Here is a 22,722-nt window from a genome sequence, read left to right on the forward strand (position 1 = left end):
ACTAAACCAAAATTGTCATTTGTACAAGCCTTCTTATAAATAGTTAAATATAAAAGGTTTGGAAAAGTTAAGATGCTGGCAATAATTGGGTACTCAGTTAAAATTTACCGACACAATTTTACTCTGAAAAATCTACATAGAATTTTGAGTTGATATTTAATTGTGTTTTGTTCATTCAAAATACATTTGTTTGTGGAGAGGAGATTGTGTTGATGTTCATAAAGAAAAAGAGGGAGGGACAGTGACTGAAAGATACTCTGTGTAGCAATATGCGTTTCTCAACTGAACAGAGAAACTGGGGGCTGGCTACATCAAGACTAATTAAAGATCCTGGTTGGGAGAAAATGGCATTGAGAGAAAATGAAAATTATAAAAAAAGAAATAGTAACAAGTAAACTAATTAGATTTCTTTCTTTGAGAAAAATGCTGACCTACCTTACTAATAGTGTCAAATTTAAGAACCTAGATTAAAGGTTGCTTTGGTCATTTTACCAACATTAACTCTGTCTGTTCTTACAGCTAATAACAAGGAAAATATCTTGGCATTATCAAGTTAAAATTATAAAATACAAGCACATGAAATTTTCAGAAAATTCAATGGGAGCAACTAGAACAAGTTGTATCTCACGTCGCCATTTTGCTTAGAATCAAATCCTTTGAATGTCACAAAATGTATATCCATTAATTTAATTATATAAACTTTCCAAAGTACCTTGGTATGTAATGTCACTGGATGGTAAAATGTCAAGATCAAAATATATGCAATGACTATGTAATATAGGGAAAAAAGAACTATCATAAAGAAGAAATCTTCAAAAATTTAAAGATCCTACCTAAAGATCTTGAGAGAATTTACATGAATTGTAATGGATTCCAGAGTGTGCATTTCATGGCAACATCATAATGAATAATGCAACAGAGAAAATAATGATGGAACCTTTAATTTTATGCCAGGAGCTGCAAAGAATGTTTCATCTCTCCCCACTACATTTCCTACAAATTGTTATTAAGCTTTGCATAATACTGTTTTTAAAGAGGCATCACTACACTTTACACTCCATATGTATGATTCGTAATAAAACCAAAATATCACTTAATGGTACAGCCCCACTAGAGAAAAATTTAGCAATATATCATGTAAATAAAGATGCTAGGGGGAAGGAGGAATTGGGGAGATGTTGGTCAAAGGACATATAATTTCAGTTAGACAGAAGGAGTAAGTTCAAGAGATCTATTGTACATCATGTCTGACTATAAATAAGAATATATTGTATACATGAAAATTGCTAAGAGAACAGGTTTTAAGTGTTCTCACCATGATAAAATATGTATGTATGGTAATGCATATGTTAAGTAACTTGATTTAACCAGTCCGCAAAATATACATATATGAAAATATCATGTCATACACCACAAATATATACAATCTGTACTTGTCAATTAATACAAAATAAAAACAAAAGTATATTATTGTCTAAAACTCATACATCCCACTTCAACTTATAATCTTAAAGAAACTCTCAAATAGATGCACAAAACCATATATAAATAGATATATTTGTTGAAGAATTATTTGATTGTAAAAAATGGAAAGCAATCAAATTGTCCATCTACTAAGGAAGGGATTTATAAATAATCATGCTTTATTCAAACTACAGAATGTTATAGAGCAGTTAAAAACAAATGAATTATTACCCACCCAGAAGACAAAAATAAGAAAGATAACCTGAGTGTGGAACAATTTAAACTTTCACATATTGATGGTATAAGGGTAAAGTAGAACAACTGCTCTAGAAGACTGTCTACTAATGATGACAGCACTGTACAGATAACCTATAATACAGACACTAAGTTGACACTATGCTATGGATACCTGATAATACAAAAATTCTCCTAGGTACACAGCTAAACATAACAAGTAAAAGACATGTACAATAATCTTCAGAGCAGTATAATTCCTAATAGCCAAACACAGTAAAACAACCAAAACACCCCCAATAGAACAAATGTAAGTAAACGGTGGCATATTCCTGTGATTACGGATAGCACTCAGGAGAGACACTTACCTACACACAGTAACAGCGAGGGAGTTCACACAGCTAACATTGAGGAAAAAAGCCCAAACACAGAAGACTATACCAAATGATTCCATTTATATACAGTTCAAAAACAGACAAAACTAATCTATGTTGTTAAGGGTAAGAATATGGTTACCCTGGGGTAAGGATTGGAAGATAGTAACTAAAAAGCAGATAAAGCATGGTGGGACTTTTAGAGTACAAACAAATGGGTTACTGGAGCTAGGCATCGATTACACAAGTGTGTTCATTCTGTGAAATTCTTCAAGATGTGCATTTATGATTTGTGCAGCTTTCCATATGTAAGTTAAAATTCAATAAAAGCTTAAAAAAAAAAAAAACCTAAGAAATCAGACACGGGTCGGTGCAGTGGCTCATGCCTGTAATCCCAACACTCTGAGAGGCCAAGGAGGGCAAATCACTTGAGACCAGGAGTACAAGACTGACCTGGGCAATATGGTGAAATCCCAACTCTACAAAAAATACAAAAATTACCCGGGCATGGTGGTGTGCACCTGTAGTCCCAGCTACTCAGGGGGGCGGAGGCGAGAAGATCACCTGAGCCTGGGAGGTTGAGGCCGCAGTGAGCTGAGATTGCACCACTGCACTCCAGCCTGTGCAACAGACTTGAGACCCTGAAAAGAAAAGAAAAGAAAAGAAAAGAAAAGAAAAGAAAAGAAAAAAAGAAAAGAAAAGAAAAGAGAGAAAAGAGAAATCAAACCTGTGTGGATCAATGTTTATAAATCCCCTAAACATAATTTTGAAAGAAAAAATTTTCAAAGGGGTAGATTTGATATGATGCCGCTAATATAAATTTTAAAATCCCCAAAAACAAAAATGTGAGAATACAGATAAACACTACTTCAACAGAGTAAAATAAATCTAGAGGGAGAAAAAGGTACAAGATCAGAAGACACAATATTTACTATTTTGTGGCACTATAGTTCTTAAAAAGAGTGAGATCTGAAGAAATAAAACAAAATGTTAACATGCCAAGTTTGAATATGAGTGCCTATTATGTCATTTTCTGTATGTTTAGAATATCTCAAAATACAAATTTTACAGAAAGTTACCACTTTGGATTCTAGAGGAAAGAGAATCTTTAACATAATTTTCAATGAAAAACATTCTTAACCAATTTGTCCAGATCAGCAGATCAGCAAATGCTTTTTTAAAGCTACCACTATCTGAGATGGTTGATGTGTATTTATCTTAGGTAAAGATGCTAGGTCTTAGTACACTTAATGCATTCTGGACAAAAGTAAAAGATACACCATATGTAGAAAAATGGTACTTTCTTATTTACAAAACAGAAATTTGAGAGCTTTTAGGTTGTACAATAATAAAATCACTAAACATTTAAGAGAGTTAAATGGAAATGGTCATTAGGTCATACATGTGAAGAATATATACTTTCAAACTATTCTATAGTGTCTGACCCAAAACCGCCTTGCTACTCCTTAACATTGTTACCCATGGCTATAATAAAAATGAGTAAGAATCGTGGTATGAGTCGAGCTGTCGACTCCACAAAACTAGATCATAGATGCATCCACTGAAAAAGAATTACTCGCTCTGGAAATACTTAGTCCCTGGTCCCAGATAACACAGCATCCTTAACACAGAAGTGGACTTCACGAGTAAGTAGATTTGGAGGTTACCACTCATTTTGTGTTTAACAAGTCTTGTCTTTACCATCCTGTCTTTATAACCAGAAGAAATATAGAGAAAACACAGGTTTTAACTAGTTTGCGTTTGGAAAAAAAAAAAAAAAAAATCACTTAAAATCAAGAGTTCAGGCTTTTGTGATAAATACTTAGCTTGATGGATTTTATCCCTCATTTAAGCATTCTGCTTCTTTGTAACAACCCTCTCTTTAGTGTCTGAGAGCAGCCAATTAGTTAAGATTTGAGGTAGTTATTCAGCAGTCACAAGATTCAAATTCAGATAAGATATTTAGGCAAGATATACAGGCTACTTTCTTAGGATAGTAACAGCTGCTTTTGCTAGAAAGCCTACATCATTATAAGAGAACATGTAGTATTATGCCTCATTTTGTTGAATTACTATTCTACAAAGAAAAAGATCCAAATCAGTTATGAACACACTCAGCTGTACAAACCTTCTCAGGAAACTGGTGCCTTGCTATTTAGTAAAACCTGAATCACACGAACATCAATTTTTAAGAAAGATTCAACTCCCACCTTGCATTTTCTGTCTTTTCAAAACTGACACTTCTCTTTTTGGACATTTAATAAATAGATTATCTCATTTCTTATATTCCCATACATCTTCTCAAGTTGACCAATGCACATCTTTCTGAACACTAATCAAGATGTAGCAGTATATCTGTGAATTACATGTTGAAGAAGAAGAAAAAGACTATTTCTCCAAAGCCTTCTGGGAATTTGTAGAAGAAACATAAATATCCGTCATATCCCCTTTTAAGGATTTATAAATATTCCAGGTTTAAAAATTCAGGTTAATATAAAGTTACAGAAATACTAGGACACAAAAACGTAGTAACTTTTAAAATAACTTTATGTGGTGCATAGAATCCATGTTTCCTGAATTCAATAACTATATCATTCCTATAAGAATTATTTCCCTCAGAATTTAATAGAATAAGTGGCTACATAAAATATTACACAATACACGTTAGAGAGAGAGAGAAGACAACAGACACATAAGTACATACATAAGTATGTGTGGCTGTACAAACACATATATGCACATAAGCATACACACACATTTATTTATTTGTACACTTATCCCTACATATAGAAAGAATAAAGGGCAAAAGAGAGACTGCTACCATCAAATAAGTGCCAGCTATGTGTCAGGTATTTTAAATATTTGATCATTTAACTTTTATATAACCAAATAAAGAAATTATTATTATTATTATTATTGCTTTTTTCACATGCAAAACTTACCAAAAATGAATATAAATTCTAACTGGCAGAGCAAACATTTGAACCCAGGTCTGCAAATGCAAAAAATGGGGCTCTTTTCTCCACAGTATGCTTAAAATAAGTTTTAGATAGACTATAAGCATTGCTTTATTCTGCTTTAAAATATAAAAAATCATTCTGGCACTAGAAAGAAACATAGCTGGTTTTTAAAACAAAATCTGATTTTATTCCCAAAATTTCAATATGGCAAAGGAAAAGTTGCTACAAAGATAATTCTTAGTTGAATATGTTCAAAATGTAATTCCTTGGTAATCTGGGCTTTGGCCAAGACAAATCAAAATCATAGATATCTTACAAATGCCAAGTTTTCAGAGAAACAAAAAAAAAAAATAAATGCAATAGCAACAGATGCATTCTCCCTAGACATTTGTGTTGAGCCTAGCTATATCCAGAGCCTGAAGAAAAGGGAGATTTTTTATATTTCATTTTTATGAATAATAAATTCCTGGTTTTTCTTAATGTCAACCAACTAAATAAGATTATGTTCACTCCTGGGAAAATTAACCACTTGAAAATACGGAAAAAGAAAGAAGAAAGTAAAGAAGAAAAAGAGAAAGGGAAGGAAGAAGAAGAAGAAAAAAGAAAAAAGAGACAAGAAAATACCCCATATCTGGTACTTTTTAAAACTGAAAGTGTATTTTAAAATTTCACATCAAAGAAAGAATACGAAGATTATCTTTTTCATTTTCTTTACAACATACTAACATAAAATTAACAAAATAAAGTCCCACTTAGATTAAATATTAAGTATTTCCTACTTAGATTAAATATTAAGTATTTCTCCGAATGATAGTTAACTGCATAAATTATATTAAAATTTAAGGAAAGAAACCATGAACAATTCAATAAAGATAAGTGGCTCATTAGTATAGCATGGATATTCTTATATTTATTGTTATATATCTATATTTTCATTTGAAACTGAAACATCTATATTAAAGACAAGTTTATGCTAGATAAATAAACTGTAATTAAAAGTTATTAAATATATGGAAATAGGTCCTCATCTATGGACATTAGCACTTTCCTGAAATAAAATACACTGCTTTGTAACATCACAAGATATTGTTTTTTAAATTGTTTTTACCTTTGAATATTCAATGTTGACAGATCAAATTAGCTCACTTTTTCTCAGAATTCTACTTAGAATCATTGAGATTGCCTTTTTAATTCTTTTTTACTTTGAATTACATTATACATGCAAAGAAGTATCTGAAATAAAGATGACAGCTCAATGCTTTCTTTTCTTTTTTTTTTTAATTAATAGACTTTAAAGTACTCCTGTAGCTTTACAGGAAAATTGAGAAGAAAGTACAGAGTTCCCATGTATAGCTTCTCCCACAACCCCAACACAAACCCGGTTTCCTCTATTACATTAGTGTGGTACATGTGCCACAACTGATGAACCCCTACTGATACATTACCATTAACTAAAGTCCAGAGTTTATACTAGGATTCACTCTTTGTTTTGTACAGGCCTATAATTTTTGACAAACACATAATGCCATGTGTCCAACATTAAAATATCATAGAGAATGGCTGCACTACCATAAAAATCTTCCATGTTCTGCCTATTTATTTCTCCCTTTCCCATAACTCCTGGCAACCACTGATCTGTTTTACTTTTGCCTTTTCCAGAATGTCACATACAAGCATACCTTGGAGGTATCGCAGGTTCAGTTATCAGACTACCGTTAATAGAGTATCACAATAAAGCAAGTCGCATAAATTCTTTGGTATGTCCAGTGCATATAAAAGTTATATGTATATTATACTGTAGTAGATTGAGTATGCAATAGCATTAATGTCTTTAAAAAATGTACTTGCCTTAATTTAAAAATGTTTTATTGCCCAAAATTGCTAAGGATCATCTGAGCCTTTAGTGAGTCATAATCATTTTGCTACTGGAGGGTCTTCCATGGATCTTTACGGCTGCTGACTCATCAGGATGTGGCTGCTAAAGGCAAGTCTCAAACTTTCGTAAAATAAGACAACAAGGAAGTTTTTCACATTGATTGGCTCTTCCTTTTACTAAAGATTTCTCTGTAGCATGCAATGAATGCCATTTGGTGGCATTTTACCCACAGTAGAACTTCTTTTAAAATTAGAGTCAATCCTTTCAAACCCTATTGCTGTTTAGTCAACTAAGTTATATGTACTCTAAACCCTCTATTGTCATTTCAACAGTGTTCACAAAATCTTTGCCAGGAGTAGATTCTATCTCAAGAAACTGCTTTCTTTGCTTATCCTTAGGAAGCAATTCCTCATTTATTAAAGTTTTATCATGAGATTGCAGCAATTCCCTCACATCTTCAGGCTCCAATTCTAATTCTAGTTCTCTTTCTATTTCCACCACATCTGAAGTTATTTCCTCCACTTATGTCTCGAACCCCTCAAAGTCATCCAAAAAGAGTTGGAATGAATTTCTTCCAACTCCTGTTAATGTTGATATATTGACCACATTTCATGAACTATGAATGTTTTTAATGACATCAGAAATATGAATCCTTTCTAGAAGGTTTTCAGTTGACTCTGCCCAGATCCATCAGAGGAATCTACTATCTATAGCAGGTACAGACTTACGAAATATATCTCTTAAATAACAAGACTTCAAAGTGGAAATTACTTCTTGATCGCTGGGCTACAGAATGGATGTGTTAACAGGCATAAAAACAACATTAATCTCCATTGGAGTTCTTGGGTGACCAAAAGCATCATTTTTTATCTTCTTTTTAGAGACAGTCTCACTCTGTCACCAAGGCTGGAGTAGTAGTACAATAATAGCTCAACTGCAGCCTCCACCTCCCAGGCTCAAGTGATCCTCCTGCCTCAGCTTCCCAAGTAGCTGGGGCTACAGGTGCATCCCACCACGCCCAGCTAATTTTTTAAATTTTTTGCAGAGATGAGGTCTCGCTATGTTGTCTAGGCTGGTTTTGAACTCCTGGCCTCAAGTGTTCCTCCTGTCCTGGCCTCTCAAAATGCTGGGATACAGGTGTAAGCCACCATACCTGGCCTAGGTACATTATTAATGAGCAGTAATATTTTGAAAGAAACTTTTTTCCTGAGCAGGAGGCCTCAACAATGGGCTTAAAATATTCAGTAAACCATGCTGAAACATACATGCTGTCATCCAGGCTTTGCTGCTTCATTTCTAGAGCAAAGATAGAGTAGATTTAGCATTTAATTATTAAGGCCCTAGGATTTTCAAAATGGTAAATGAGCACTGGCTTCAACTTAAAGTCATCAGCTGTATTAGCCTCTAACCAAAGAGTCAGCCTGTCCTTTGAAGATCTGAAGCCAAGCATTGTCCTCACTTCTCTAGCTAGAAAATTCCTAGATGGCAACTTCTTACAATAAAAGGTTGTTCTATCTACATTGAAAATCTGTGTTTAATGTAGCCAACGTTATCAATGATTTTAGCTAGATCTTCTGGATAACTTGCTACAGCTTCTGTATCAGCATTTGCTGTTTCACCTCAAACTTTTATGTTACGAAGTTGGCTTATTTCCTTTAACCTCATGAACCAACCTCTATTAGCTTCAAACATTTTTCTTGCATCTTCCTCACCTCTCTCAGCCTTTACCAAATTGAAGAGAGTTAGGGCCATGCTCTCTATTAGGCTTTGGCTTAGGGGAATGTTGTGGCTGGCTTGATCTTTTCTCCAGACCACTAAAACTTTATTAATATCAACAATAAGCCTGTTGCATTTTCTTATCACTCATATGTTCACTAAATTAGCACTTTTAATTTTCTTCAAGAACTTCTCCTTTGCATTCAGAACTTTGGGCTGTTTGGCATAAGAGGCCTAACTTTCAGCCTCTGTTGGCTTTCCACATGCCTTCCTCACAAAACTGAATCATTTCTAACTTTTGATTTAAAGTGAGTGATATGTGACCCTTCCTTTCACTTGAACACTTAGAGGCCATCGCATGTTTATTACTAGGCCTAATTTCAACATTGTTGTTTTTTAGGGAAGAGGGAAGGAAGCCTGAGGAGGAGAGATACAGGGGAAGGACCAGTTGGTGGAGCAATCAGAACACACATAACATTTATCAATTAAGTTTGCTGTTTTACACGCGTCCAGTTTCTGGGCCCCTGACAATTACAATAGTAACATCAAAGATCACTGATCATAGCTCACCATAATGGATATAACAACATGAAAAGTTTCAAATATTGCAAGAATTACCAAAATGTGATACAGACACAAAGTGACCACATTCTGTTGGAAAAGCGGCTATATTAGTCCGTTTTCATGCTGCTGGTAGAGACATACCCGAGACAGGGCAGTTTACAAAAGAAAGAAGTGAAATGGACTTACAGTTCCACATGGTTGGGGAGACCTCACAATCATGGCAGAAGGCAAGGAAGAGCAAGTCACGTCTTACATGGATGGTAGCAGGCAAAGACAGAGCTTGTGCATGGAAATTATCATTCTTAAAACCATCAGATCTCCTGAGGCTTATTCACTATCATGAGAACAACACGGGAGAGACTTGCCCCATGATTCAATTATCTCCCACTGGGTCCCTCCCACAACACGTAGGAATTATGGGAGCTACAAGATAAGATTTGGCTGAGAACACACAGCCAAACCATATCATTCCACCTCTGGCCCCTCCCAAATCTCATGTCCTCACATTTCAAAACCAATCATGCCTTCCCAACAGTCCTCCAAAGTCTTATTTCAGCATTAACTCAAAAGTCCACAGTCCAATCTCTCATCTGAGACAAGGCAAGTCCCTTCCCCCTATGAGCCTGCAAAATCAAAAGTAAGCTAGTCACTTCCTAGATACAATGGGGATACAGGCATTGGGAAAATATAGCCATTCCAAATGAAAGAAATTGGCCAAAACAAAGTGGATACAGGGCCCATGCAATTCCCAAATCCAGCAGGGCAGTCAAATCTTAAAGCTCCAAAATGATCTCCTTTAACTCCAAGTCTCACATCCAGGTCATGCTGATGGAAGAGGTGGGCTCCCATGGTCTTGGGCAGTTCTGCCCCTGTGGCTTTGCAGGGCATAGCTTCCCTCCCAGCTGCTTTCACCGGCTGGCACTGTCTGTGGCTTTTCCAGGCACATGGTGCAAGCTGCCCATGGATCTATTATTCTGGGGTCTGGAGGACGGTGGCCCTCTTCTCACAGCTCCACTAGGCAGCGCACCAGTAAGGACTCTGTGTGGGGGCTCTGACCCCACATTTCCCTTCTGCACTGCCCTAGCAGTGATTTCCCATTAGGACTCACCCCTGCAGCAAACTCTGCCTTTGCAGGTATTTCCACACGTCCTCTGAAATCTAGGCAGAGGTTCCCAAATCCCAGTTCTTGACTTCTGTGTACCTGCAGGCTCAACACCACATGGAAGTTGCCAAAGCTTGAGGCTTGAACCCACAGAAGTCACAGCCCTAGCTCTATATTGGTCCCTTTCAGCCATGGCTGGAGTGGCTGGGATGCAGAGCACCAAGTCCCTAGGCTATACCCAGCATGGGGACCCTGAGCCAGTCCATAAAACAACTTTTTCCTCTTAGGTTTCCTGGCCTAGGGGGAGGGGATGCCATAAAGACCTCTGACATGCCACAGAGATATCTTCCCCACTGTCTTGGGGATTCACATTCAGCTCCTCATTACGTATGCAAATTTCTGCAGTAGGCTTGAATTTCTTCTCAGAAAATGGGATTTTCTTTTCTATGGTATTGTCAGGCTGCAAATTTTCCAAACTTTCATGCTCTGCTTCCCTTATGAAACTGAATGCCTTTAACAGCACCCAAGTTACCTCTTGAATGCTTTGCTGCTTAGAAATTTCTTCTGCTACATATCTTAAATCCTCTCTCTCAAGTTCAAATTTCCAAAAATCTCTAGGGCAGGGACAAAATGCCACCAGTCTCTTTGCTAAAACATAACAAAAGTCACCTTTGCTCCAGTTCCCGACAAGTTCCTCATTTCCATCTGAGACTACCTCAGCCTAGACTTTAACATCCATATCGCTATCAGCATTTTGGGCAAAGCCATTCAACAAGTCTTTAGGAAGTTCAAAACTTACCCATGTTTTCCTGTCTTCTTCTGAGCCCTCCAAACTGTTCCAACCTCTGCCTGTTACCCAATTCCAAAATAACTTCCACATTTTTGTGTAACTTTTCAGCAGTGCCCCACTCTACTGACACCAACTTACGGTATTAGTCCATTTTCACACTGCTCATAAAGACATAGCCAAGACTGGGTAATTTATGCAGGAAAACAGTTTAATAAACTCACAGTTCCACGTGGCTGGAGAGGCCTCACAATCATAGTGGAAGGTGAGGAGAAGCAAGTCATGTCTTACATGGATGGCAGCATGCAAAGAGAAAGCTTGTGCAGGCAAACTCTCATGTTTTTTTTTGTTTTCTTTTTTTGTTTTGTTTTGTTTTTTGAGATGGAGTCTTGCTCTTTCACCTAGGCTGCAGTGCAGTGGTGCAATCTCTGCTCACTGCAAGCTCCGCCTCCTGGGTTCATGCCGTTCTCCTGCCTCAGCCTCCCAAGTAGCTGGGACTACAGGCGCCTGCCACCAGACCCAGCTAATTTTTTGTATTTTTTAGCAGAGACAGGGTTTCACCATGTTAGCAAGGATGGTCTGAATCTTCTGACCTCCTGATCTGCCTGCCTCAGCCTCCCAAAGTGCTGGGATTACAGGCCTGAGCCACTGTGCCCAGCCCAAACTCATTTTTAAAACCATCAGATCTCCTGAGACTTATTCACCATCACGAGAACAGCACAGGAAAGACCTGGCCCCATGATTCAATCATCTCCCACTGGGTCCCTCCCATAACACATGGGAATTATGGGAGCTGTGAGATGGGATTTGGGTGGTGACACAGAGCCAAAGCATATCAGTGGCACCAATAGACTTGCTCAACTCAGGGTTGCCACAAACTTTCAATTTGTAAAACAACATAGTTTCTGCAAAGCACAACAAAGTGAACCACCACAAAATAGCATATGCCTGTGGTTGGAATCATACAGTATGCAGCCTTTTCATATAGCTTCACTCACTTAGCAGTATGCATTTAAGGTTCTTCCATGTCTTTTTGTGGTTTGGTAGTTCATTTCTTTTTATTATTGAACAATATTCCCTTTTCTGGATGTATCACAGTTTGTTTATCCATTAGCCTATCGAAAGACATCTGGGATGCTTAACCAATACCCTAAAGTTGTGTGTTATAAATGTTCTTGTGCAAGTTTTTGTGTGAAGTTACGTTTTCAGCTCATTTGGAGTTCAATTCATTTCATACTTTGGAGTGTCATTGCTGGATCACATAGTAAGACTATGTTTAGCTTTGTAAGAAAGTACCAAACTGTCTTTCAAAGTGGCTGTATGACTTTGCATTCCACCAGCGATGAGTGAGAATTCCCATTGCTCCACATCCTCACCATCATTTGGTGTTATCAGTGTTTTGGATTTTTGTCATTCTAGTAAGTCTGTACTGGTACCTCAATGTTTTAATTTGCAATTATTTAATGACATACAATATTGAGCATCTTTTCATATGCTTACTCACCATATGTAAATCTTCTTTAGTTAGGTGTATGTTTAGAGCTATTGCCCAATTTTTAATTGAGTTATATGTTTTCTTATTTTATTTATTTATTTATTTTTGAGATGGAATCTCACTCTGTCACCCAGGCAGTAGTGCAGTGGTGCAATCTTGGTTCACTGCAACCTCCGCCTCCCGGGTTCAAGCAATTCTCCTGCCTCAGTCTCCTGAGTAGGTGGGACTACAGGTGCATGCCACCATGCCTGGCTAATTTTTTGTATTTTCAGTAGAGATGAGCATTCACAATGTTAGCCAGGATGGTCTTGATCTCCTGACCTAGCGATCTGCCCAGCTTGGAACTCCCAAAGTGCTGGCATTACAGGCATGAGCCACCGCACCTGGTCATATGTTTTCTTATTATTTGTAAGAGCTCTTCATAGTATATTTTAGATACAAATCATTTATCAGATACCTGTTTCACAAATATTTTCTCCCAGTGTGTGGCTTATCTTTTCATTCTCTTAACAGTAGCTTTCCTCAAAACAGAAATTTTTAACTTTGATGAAATCCAACTTATTAATTTTTTTCACGGATCATATTTTTGATCTATCTAAAAAGTCATCAGCAAACCCAAGGTTACTTACATTTTCCTCTATGTTATCTTCTAGAAGTCATAGTTTTTTGTTTTATATTTAGCTTTGTGATCCATTTTGAGTTCACTTTCATGAAAGGTATAAGGTCTCTCTAGATTAACTTTTTTAACACATAAATGTCCAGTCGTTTAAGCACTATTTGTTGAAAAGACTGTCCTTTCTTCCTTGAATTGCCTTTGCTCCTTTGTTAAAGATGAATTGACTATATTTCTGTGGGTCCATTTCTGAGTTTTCTACTCTGTTTCAATGATCTATCTATGTTCTTTCAACAATACCCTATTGTCTTGATTACTTAGCTTTATACTAAGTCTTAAAGTTGGGGACTGTCAGTCCTCTGATTTTCTTTTCCTTCCTTAATATTATTTGGCTAACATGGGACTCTTCCTTTCCGAATAAACTCATGAATTAGTTTGTCAATATCCACAAAATAACTTGCTGGGATTTTGACTGGGATTGTGTTGAATATACATATCAACTTAGGAAGAAGTGACATCTAAATACTGAATCCATCTATCCATGAACAGGGACTATCTCTCCATTTATTTAGATCTTCTTTGATTTTCTTTCATCAGAGTTTTATTGTTTCCCTAATATTTATCTTATACATATTTTATTAGATTTATACCTAAGTATTTATATTTTTGCTGTTAATATAAATAGTATTGTATTATTAATTTAAAACCCCAACTGTTCATTGCTGGCATCTGAGAAAGCAATTGACTTTTGTATATTAACCTTGTATTAACACTAATCACTCACTAGTTTCAGGAGTTTATGTCGTTATTGATTATATGGGATTTTCTACATAGACAATCATGGCATTTGCAAATCAACAGTTTTATTTCTTCCTTCCCAATCAGAATGTCTCTTGTTTCCTTTTTTTGTCTTCTTGCCCTAGCTAGGACTTCCAGTATAATGTGGAATAGGAGTGGTGAGAAGGAACATCGTTGCCTTGTCCCTGACCTTAGCAGAAAAGCATCCAGTTTCTCACCAATAGATTTTCATAAAACAAACCTCCATGCAACTATCAGATAGGTGAACAAACAGAACGTTTCCAACATACCAGAAAATTCTGGAACCTCCATCTCAATTTACTACCTACCTACAATTTAACTATTATTCCAATTTTGTTATCTTCACTTGTTGCATCCCCAAACACTAAAGTTTACTTTGGAATTATATATATGTATATGTTTCAATTTATATATATATATAAGTTCCAATTTATATATATATATATATAAATTAAACATACTGTATAATTTTGGGGGGGTAGAGGTTTTCCACTCAACTTTGTATTTCTGTAGTTCAGCCATTATAATCTGTGATATAATTTGTTCATTATATTTCTGTAGAGCAGAGAGTCACCAAGATTTTTCTGTGAACGGCATTATTTTCCAATTCTTCATCAGCCTCAAACCATGAATGGGAGCGCACTACTGACCCACCAAATTTAAATAAGCTTTTAAAGTTTCATCATGCTTTTCAATAAGAAAAGTTGTTTCATGTTAGTGAAAAGAATGATAAGTTTTGTAGTATTTCTTCAAGGTTTTTCTATCTAGTTCAATTATTTTCAAATGTTTTGGGCCAGGCACGTGGCTTATGCCTGTAATACCAGCAGTTTGGGTGGCTGAGGTGCGCAGATCACTAGGTCAAGAGATCGAGACCATCCTGGCCAACACGGTGAAACCCCGTCTCTACCAAAAATACAAAAGTTAGCTGGGTGTGGTGGCGCACGCCTGTAGTCCCAGCTACTCGGGGAGTCTGAGGCAGGAGAATCACTTGAATCCAGGAGGCGGAGGTTGCAGTGAGCCGAGATCGCACTACTCCACTCCAGCCTGGTGACAGAGCGAGACTCCAACTCAAAAAAAAAAAAAAAAAGGTCGTCACATAGAACAAGGGATTTCTTCCTAAGTAATTGTCCTAAGACAAGTATTTAGCTTCAGTCCTCCTGTCTACCAACTTCTGAACAGCAACAAAATTCTGTGTTTCTATATAATCATTAATACATATCTTTTAAGTTTTTCCTAACAGATAGGGAATCAGTCTTTCCAGTACACTGAGCCAACAAAATTGATACATTTGTGTAGCAGATTATGGATACAAATTCAGTCCAATTAAATTTCACCATGCTGAGGGAATAAAGAAATTAATGTATCTTTTACCAGGTGGTAGATTCAAGCAGACATATTAAGATAGTCTTATTCTCAGACATGAAGAAATAAAAAAGAAAAAAAAAAAAACAAAGTTTAGAGCAAAAACAGATTATAATGGCAAAACTGCAGATACTATATCAAAGGAAATTTCCTTCTTTTCATCAGAATACTCAAAATTCTCAACAGCTCTCCACCAGAAAATACAATTAATATTAATCTATTTTACATTAAATATTATTATTGTAAGGTATCACTTTATATTATGTTAGTAAGTATTGACACAAATCAAAATTTAGAAGTTACAACCAAAACACCTGCATATTTTGTAGAGGAAAAAAATCCAAACAATATTGTCAACACATTATTTCTACTAAAACCTGAATAGCAATAAAAACTGAGGGATGAAAAATATGTGGAATACAGACAACTTACATTTGGAGAGTTAGACTTTAATTCTCTCTCTCAGGATTGAGGAATCTTATTCTTTGTGCTTACAATGCTCCTTCCTCCAGAGTATTCTTCTACTTCCAGGGTAGGTCAGGACAAAGCTTCAACAGACTTCTATCATTTGTTTGATCTAGAGGGAAATTATACTTTAGTCAATTATTACAAAAATGCATCAGTTTTTTTTTCTTACTGTACTGGGGGGCTGAAGCTTCCCCTGTTGGATATGAGGTGAACAGAAATATAAAAATTGCCTTGTTAAACATTATAATAAATAAATCTAGTATTTAAATTAACACCACTAAAAGAAACCCACATCTATCTTCTTTCTCATTTTTATGGCTAAGCAGCATAGCAGGAGAAAATTAATATTAAAAATCTAAATGACTACAAAAGCCTACTCAAATGTATTTTTTAAAGACTTTAACATAATTTTGCAAATCCATAAGTTTGAATGGGCTGGCAAAGACGATTAGGTATCAGATACTTTTACTCAGTTTTTTAATGTCTTAGGGCTGAAGAATTACAGGATGATTAGAAAAGTGTAAAGGAAAATATATTTTTAAAAATTTTAATGGAATAATAAAAAAGACGATTTTAAGAACATGAAACAGACAAAAAAGAGTACAGGGTCTGTAAGACAGTAAGCAATCTGGAATGAGATTTTTTTTAATGGTATAAAGGTTGGGAAACTGCTACGGAAGCAAGGTATATTGTACATCTTAGACTATTTAACCTGGGTATGTTCTAAATCTGGTTTCATCTTAATTCTCAAACAAATTTATAAGATGTAAAAATGCAACATATCCCACCTTTCTTTACAAGAACACAGAAATGTGATATATGAATATCGGACCTTTGGTGAGATGAACATTCATAAATTTAAGAGAACTTGCTCTATATTCAAATTTTATAAAAACCTAAGTTTCCAAAATGGGTATTTTCTGCCTCATTAAATTTAAGAATTAATATAAATATCTTCGGTCGGGCATGGTGACTCACGCCTGTAATCCCAGCACTTTGGGAGGCCAAGACAGGCAGATCACTTGAGCTCAAGAGTTCAAGACTAGCCTGGTTTCACCAACATAGTGAAACCCCGTCTCTACTGAAAATACAAAAATTAGCCAGGCATGGTGACATGCGCCTGTAATGTCAGCTACTCAGGAGGCTGAGGCACGAGAATTGCATGAACCCAGCAGGCAAAGGCTGTAGTGAGCCGAGATTGAGATCATGCTACTTACTGCACTCCAGCCTGGGCAACAGAGTGAGACCCTGTCTCAAAAAAAAAAAAAAAAAAAAAAAAGATAAATGTCTTCAACATGTGCCATTACCTGGATCATACCCCCTTGCCTTATCTTAAAATCACTAGTATTCCCTTCCACTAAATAATAAACTGGAATTCAGGGGGAACATTTAAAGCAAAATTATATACATACATACACACCCACACACGTATGCGTTTAGGGGAAATGTGTATGATAGCACTTTAAAGTTAGTTTTTGCTCATAAACTTAACACAATATACTGGTGGTATTTATTTAAAAAAAAAAAAAAAAACTATTGTGAGAAAATAGTAAAATGAAGCCAAAAAACATCTATATCAGAATAGCTAAAATACAAAAAGTAAAATATATGTGGGCAAAAGGGCACCTCTTTAAACCATCATCTGATCATGAATTGATACTTGTGCAATTTTCTTGTTTTTAACCAATGTAAATGATATTTGCAATTATTTACCTGGAATATTTCAAAATTATTTCAAGGTGAAATAAAAACATAAATTTCATTACCAAAGATTAAAGCTATATCCACTGAAGACTAGACTTTGGGATTAGAGTAGGTGTTTTGTTTTCTTTTCTAAAGATTCAACTAATCTTGGCCAAATTTGAAAGCCTTAGTACTGAAACTTATCAACAGGCACTTTCTAGATGAATATATCCACATGGCAGTTCAAGCACAGGTAGTTCTGCTTTAGTTTCCAGAACACAGAAATGGTTTTGCAGTATTTTGGGTCAGTGCAGATCAATGCACATTCCTTTAGGGAAGCTTTTTGAACTGACAAAGGATAAATGATTGACATCAATAACAAATACTTTTTGTCGTCCTGAACTGACATGTCATTTATAGCAATACATATGCTAATTAATGTCACCCATATCTACCAGATGTGTCAGAGGAGTATGCCAGACTCTTCTTCACAGGATATAGCTTTAGTGTGGCTACAATTACATTATCAATATGGAAATGCATCCCTTTGTGATAAAGAATTGAACTATTCACACACACACACACACACACACACACACACACAGAGAAATATACTTTTTATGATAGAGAAAATCCCACTTATACGTACAACTAGCTGTACTTTTTCTTTTCTCTTGATAAAACTTTTTAAAACAAACTCTTTCTTATAGAATTCAAATACACTATAATCTTAATTCTAAAAATTATAGTATATAATGTACTAAAATACTAGTTGAGGTCTTCACAAACCACACTATCAACATGACACTTTACTATAATACATTAAAATTTAATTTGCAGATTATCACAAGTATGCTGGTAGATCATTAACAACTAGAACTATGTATTAATCATCTTCATTTCCCATACCTTAGGACAGAGCTCGGTATATAGTGGGCACCTTTTTTTTTAAATAAACAAGTCACCAAAATTATGTAGAGTATATATGTCAATGAATTCACCATATACAAAGAAAGAATTACAAATGTCAACTAAAACTAGTCATGAGATAAACCAATAAAGAACTCTTCTTATTGTCTGGTAGTATTGCGGCTCAGAAAGCAATATCCCAAAATGAAGGCCTCAGAAGTAGCCTCAGAAAGCAAAGTTTGTCTCTGATCTTCTGCACTCCTGTCAGTCCCATTTTCCTCGGAGGCTAGCCACAGAAACTAGAATCCTGCCTCCACAAGGGAAGTCCTAGAAATCAGAGTCCCCTTTCCCCAAAGCTAGTCAAAACCTAAAAATATTACTCTAATTTTTCCCTTACCTTTCTGTGCAATAACTTGCTGTTAAGACTTATCCTATTTGACTGTAGGTCTTCAGATCCCCAGAAAGTCCTGCCCCATACCAGGAAGGAATGCATGCTCAGAGGCCAGGAAGAATCTAGACAGACAGGCCTTGCTGGAGTTCTTCACTCAGTCTATCAGCATTAAATCACACCCTTTTCCTCCAATATTTCTACATAGCTGTGCAGACTTTGTTGAGCCTTTGCATAAAAATAGAGAACTTCCCCGGTATCTTTGGATCTTCATGCTGAAGGCTCCTATGTATGCATGTTAAATAAATTTGTATGCCTTTTTCCAATTAATCTGTCGTTTGCAGGTTGATTTTTTGGTGAACCTTCAGAAGGCCAAGGGTAACTTGCCCCTTTGGCTCCTACAATAGCTAAGCACTGAATAAATGTGAACTATAATTCCAGTGACCATTAGTCCTGGATTAGCTGGGACAGATGTGGTTCATACCTATTGTAATTATTAACAACTATCCCGTTCCCTCTCAAAGGTGTCCCAGTTTGGATGGTAATTTTACATATTCATTCAAAGTATCCGTAGTGTATTATTCATTTATCATTTATTTCTTTTCATAAACAGATTACTGGGGTTTTTTTCTTTTTTGTTACTTTCCATGATGCTGTTACATGAAAAAAAATATTTGGTTGGAATTAGAACGAACGAGATTCCATTCTTTCAACATTAATAAATTCACATAGACCGTCTCAGAGTTTAGCAAATCTTTACATCCTTGAAACTAAATATTTTATTATCAGGACAGGAATAACCTAGCTGAAAAATCCAATGTTACTTCTTTTTTTTTTTTTTTTTTTTTTTTTTTTTTTTTTTTTTTTTTTTGAGACTGAGTCTGGCTCTGTCGCCCAGGCTGGAGTGCAGTGGCCAGATCTCAGCTCACTGCAAGCTCCGCCTCCCGGGTTTACGCCATTCTCCTGCCTCAGCCTCCGGAGTAGCTGGGACCACAGGCGCCCGCCACCTCGCCCGGCTAGTTTTTTGTATTTTTTAGTAGAGACGGGGTTTCACCGTGTTAGCCAGGATGGTCTCGATCTCCTGACCTTGTGATCCGCCCGTCTCAGCCTCCCAAAGTGCTGGGATTACAGGCTTGAGCCACCGTGCCCGGCTCAATGTTACTTCTTAATTCTTAGTTTGCTTAACTCCTCTGCTTCACTTAGCTTATTGTTTACTCTTTCCTTCTCAAAACTCTTCCTTTGCTTTGCATGATACCACTCTTAATTTCTCTCCTAGCTCTCAACCCTGCTTTTTCAGTCTTGTTGGTTACTATTCCTACATGTGCCTCTTCCATCTCAGTTTTCTCAAGATACCATTCTAGCCCCAATTTGTATTCTATTTCTTGAATCAACAACTACTTGTTGCAAATGATTCTCGAACGTATATATCCAGTCCACAACCCTCCCCTAACCTTCACAATCAAAGTACCTACTGGTTATATAATCCTCCTATCTGGTCCTTTATCCTTCAGTCTTAACTCTCTTGAATCCATACTACACACCCAAACTAAGTTTTTTTTTTTGTTTCTTGTTTTTCTGAATGTAAATCTGATAGTATTGTTCCCAGACCAAGGAAGCAACCAACAGTTACGGAAGGAGTGAACATCTGCAGAAAATTCCAAGGCAACATAAAACGGAGTGAATCCAAACCCACTAGAATAAGTGATCAGTTACTGGTCTCTCATTTGTAATCCCAACTTATTTCACCTACAAAAATTTTTGCAAGTAGTCGTTAGGTTTGAAGGCAACAATCACCAGAAAGAATAATATGATAAACATCACATACATCATGAGGGTCACAAAATAAAATACCTAAAGACAAAAATATTAATTAGGCTAGGTGCAGGATAAAGTTTCATGCTACTATGGCAAAGTCTCTGAAGAGGTGGTGATTTTTTCTTTTGTTTTTTTTGTTTGTTTGTTTGTTTTTTTGAGACAGAGTTTTGCTCGGTTGCCCAGGCTGGAGTGCAGTGGCGTGATCTCGGCTCACTGCAAGCTCCGCCTCCCAGATTTAGGCCATTCTCCTGCCTCAGCCTCCCGAGTAGCTGGGACTACAGGTGCCCACCACCGCACCCGGCTAATTTTTTGTATTTTTAGTAGAGACGGGGTTTCACCGTGTTAGCCAGGATGGTCTCGATCTCCTGACCTCGTGATCCGCCCGTCTCAGCCTGCCAAAGTGCTGGGATTACAGGTGTGAGCCACCGCGCCCAGCCCGAGGTGTTTTTTTTTAAGCCCCATAAAATTACTGCCATTACTGCTTTGTAAGAATGTAGGTTTAGTCTTGCCAAATCAGAATTTTCAAGACAGACTGGTAAATCATTTTGTGTGTGCATGAGAGAGAGAGTGAGACAGCGTCCAATTTTTAAGATTTAACAACTAATTTCATATTTTAAAAAAACAAATAATACTTGCAAGCTCTGTAAAGGACATGGACCACTCCTTTCTTTTTTAACATGAAGGCTAAATGGATGGGCCAGCTTGAGACCTGACAACCAAGTACAACATGGTTTCCAAATAAAAGTCTGGTTTGAATATTGAACAATCAGTAAATACATTTTGCTATACAACACACTTACATTTTGACAAAATATTTGCTATTTACTTTTAGCAGTTTAAAACATCCAGTAAATGCAATTTTCCATCCTCTTTTGCTCAGCTGTCTTCCACTGACTCTTAAGTATCTTCATTTGAATACTCTGATTCTGACTCTTATTCAAATTAATAATGACTGATTATTTTCATTTCCATCTCAAGCCTTCTTGTTTGTTTTTTTTTAAATATTGTTGTTTCTTAAATATATGCCAAAGCATACTAAGTGTCTCTAGAAAGCATCTTAAAAGCAGTCTCTCTTCTACCTACTATTATAATGACAGTTTTTCCCCTTTACTCCAATAACAATTTCAAATTCATATCTCTCACATCCACCAAATGTCTTCAAATATCCGTCTCATCATTATCTTTACAGAATATATCAGACCTACCCTTTGCAAATATATAACATGTTTTTATAGTATGTTAGACTGGCATAGGGGGAGGTGGGGGAACACATTTAATATTTATTAAATTTAATATATGTGACTTCAAATCACGCATATATTTCCCTGGTGCCTCTTCCTACAAGTGCATCAACTAGGACAGGGAGGGGCTCCTCAATACATACCAAATAAAACTTATTAGCCTAAAACCTAAGACCCTTCATTCTTAGGACTGAATTTGCCTCTCCTTTACTTTGTTTCACTTATCTCTACATTCTAGAATCAAACTGAACTATTAGATATTTGCTTTGATTTTTTTTTAGAGTCTAAATTTGCTCCACTTAGGATGTCTCTATTTTCTCAAATTCTATTTGTTCAAACGTTACCATACCTTTCAAGCCTCAATGTAATTACCATTAACTCCATGAACTCCTCCCCTATTCTCTTAGCCAGGAATATGCTACTCAAATAGCATTTTCTCTACAGCTCCCCTCTAAAAACTGTCCACATAATCTACTATGTAATACATTTGTCCACATACCTGATTTCTAACATTTAATTTAAAATTATTTGAAAATGGAGAATATATTATTCATCTGTGTCTTTCTTAACAATGTAGCTTTATCACGCAGAAATTACTGAGTCTTTTGACAAGGAATGGTATGGAAGATAGAGGCAGAGCTATAGTATAACTCAAAGAAAGACAGTTAAGTCCTTCCTAATCTTTTATCTTCATCAATTGCAAGAAATAATTATAACTGCCATTATTTCCAAATAAATACATCTTTCAAAAATATGTCTCATGCCAACCAAGTCATTGGCTTTTATAAAAAACTTACTAGAAAATCTATACTGAAATTGTCAAATAAAACACGTGGTTTTAAATAACTTAAA

The 22,722-nt window shown here is 36.1% G+C and overlaps 1 protein-coding gene across 1 annotated transcript in view; it reads right to left on the minus strand.

The window, feature by feature from the left end:
* FOXP2 (forkhead box P2) overlaps positions 1-22,722 on the minus strand; it is a 595,047-nt gene that overhangs the window by 499,587 nt on the left and 72,738 nt on the right. Inside the window, exon 2 of the mRNA XM_050782631.1 lies at positions 15,799-15,943. The gene's annotated coding sequence lies outside the window, so the exon portion shown is untranslated. The remainder of the gene's footprint in view (positions 1-15,798; positions 15,944-22,722) is intronic.

The sequence above is a fragment of the Macaca thibetana genome, chromosome 3, assembly GCF_024542745.1.
Source record: "Macaca thibetana thibetana isolate TM-01 chromosome 3, ASM2454274v1, whole genome shotgun sequence".
Classification (NCBI taxonomy): Eukaryota; Metazoa; Chordata; class Mammalia; order Primates; family Cercopithecidae; genus Macaca; species Macaca thibetana.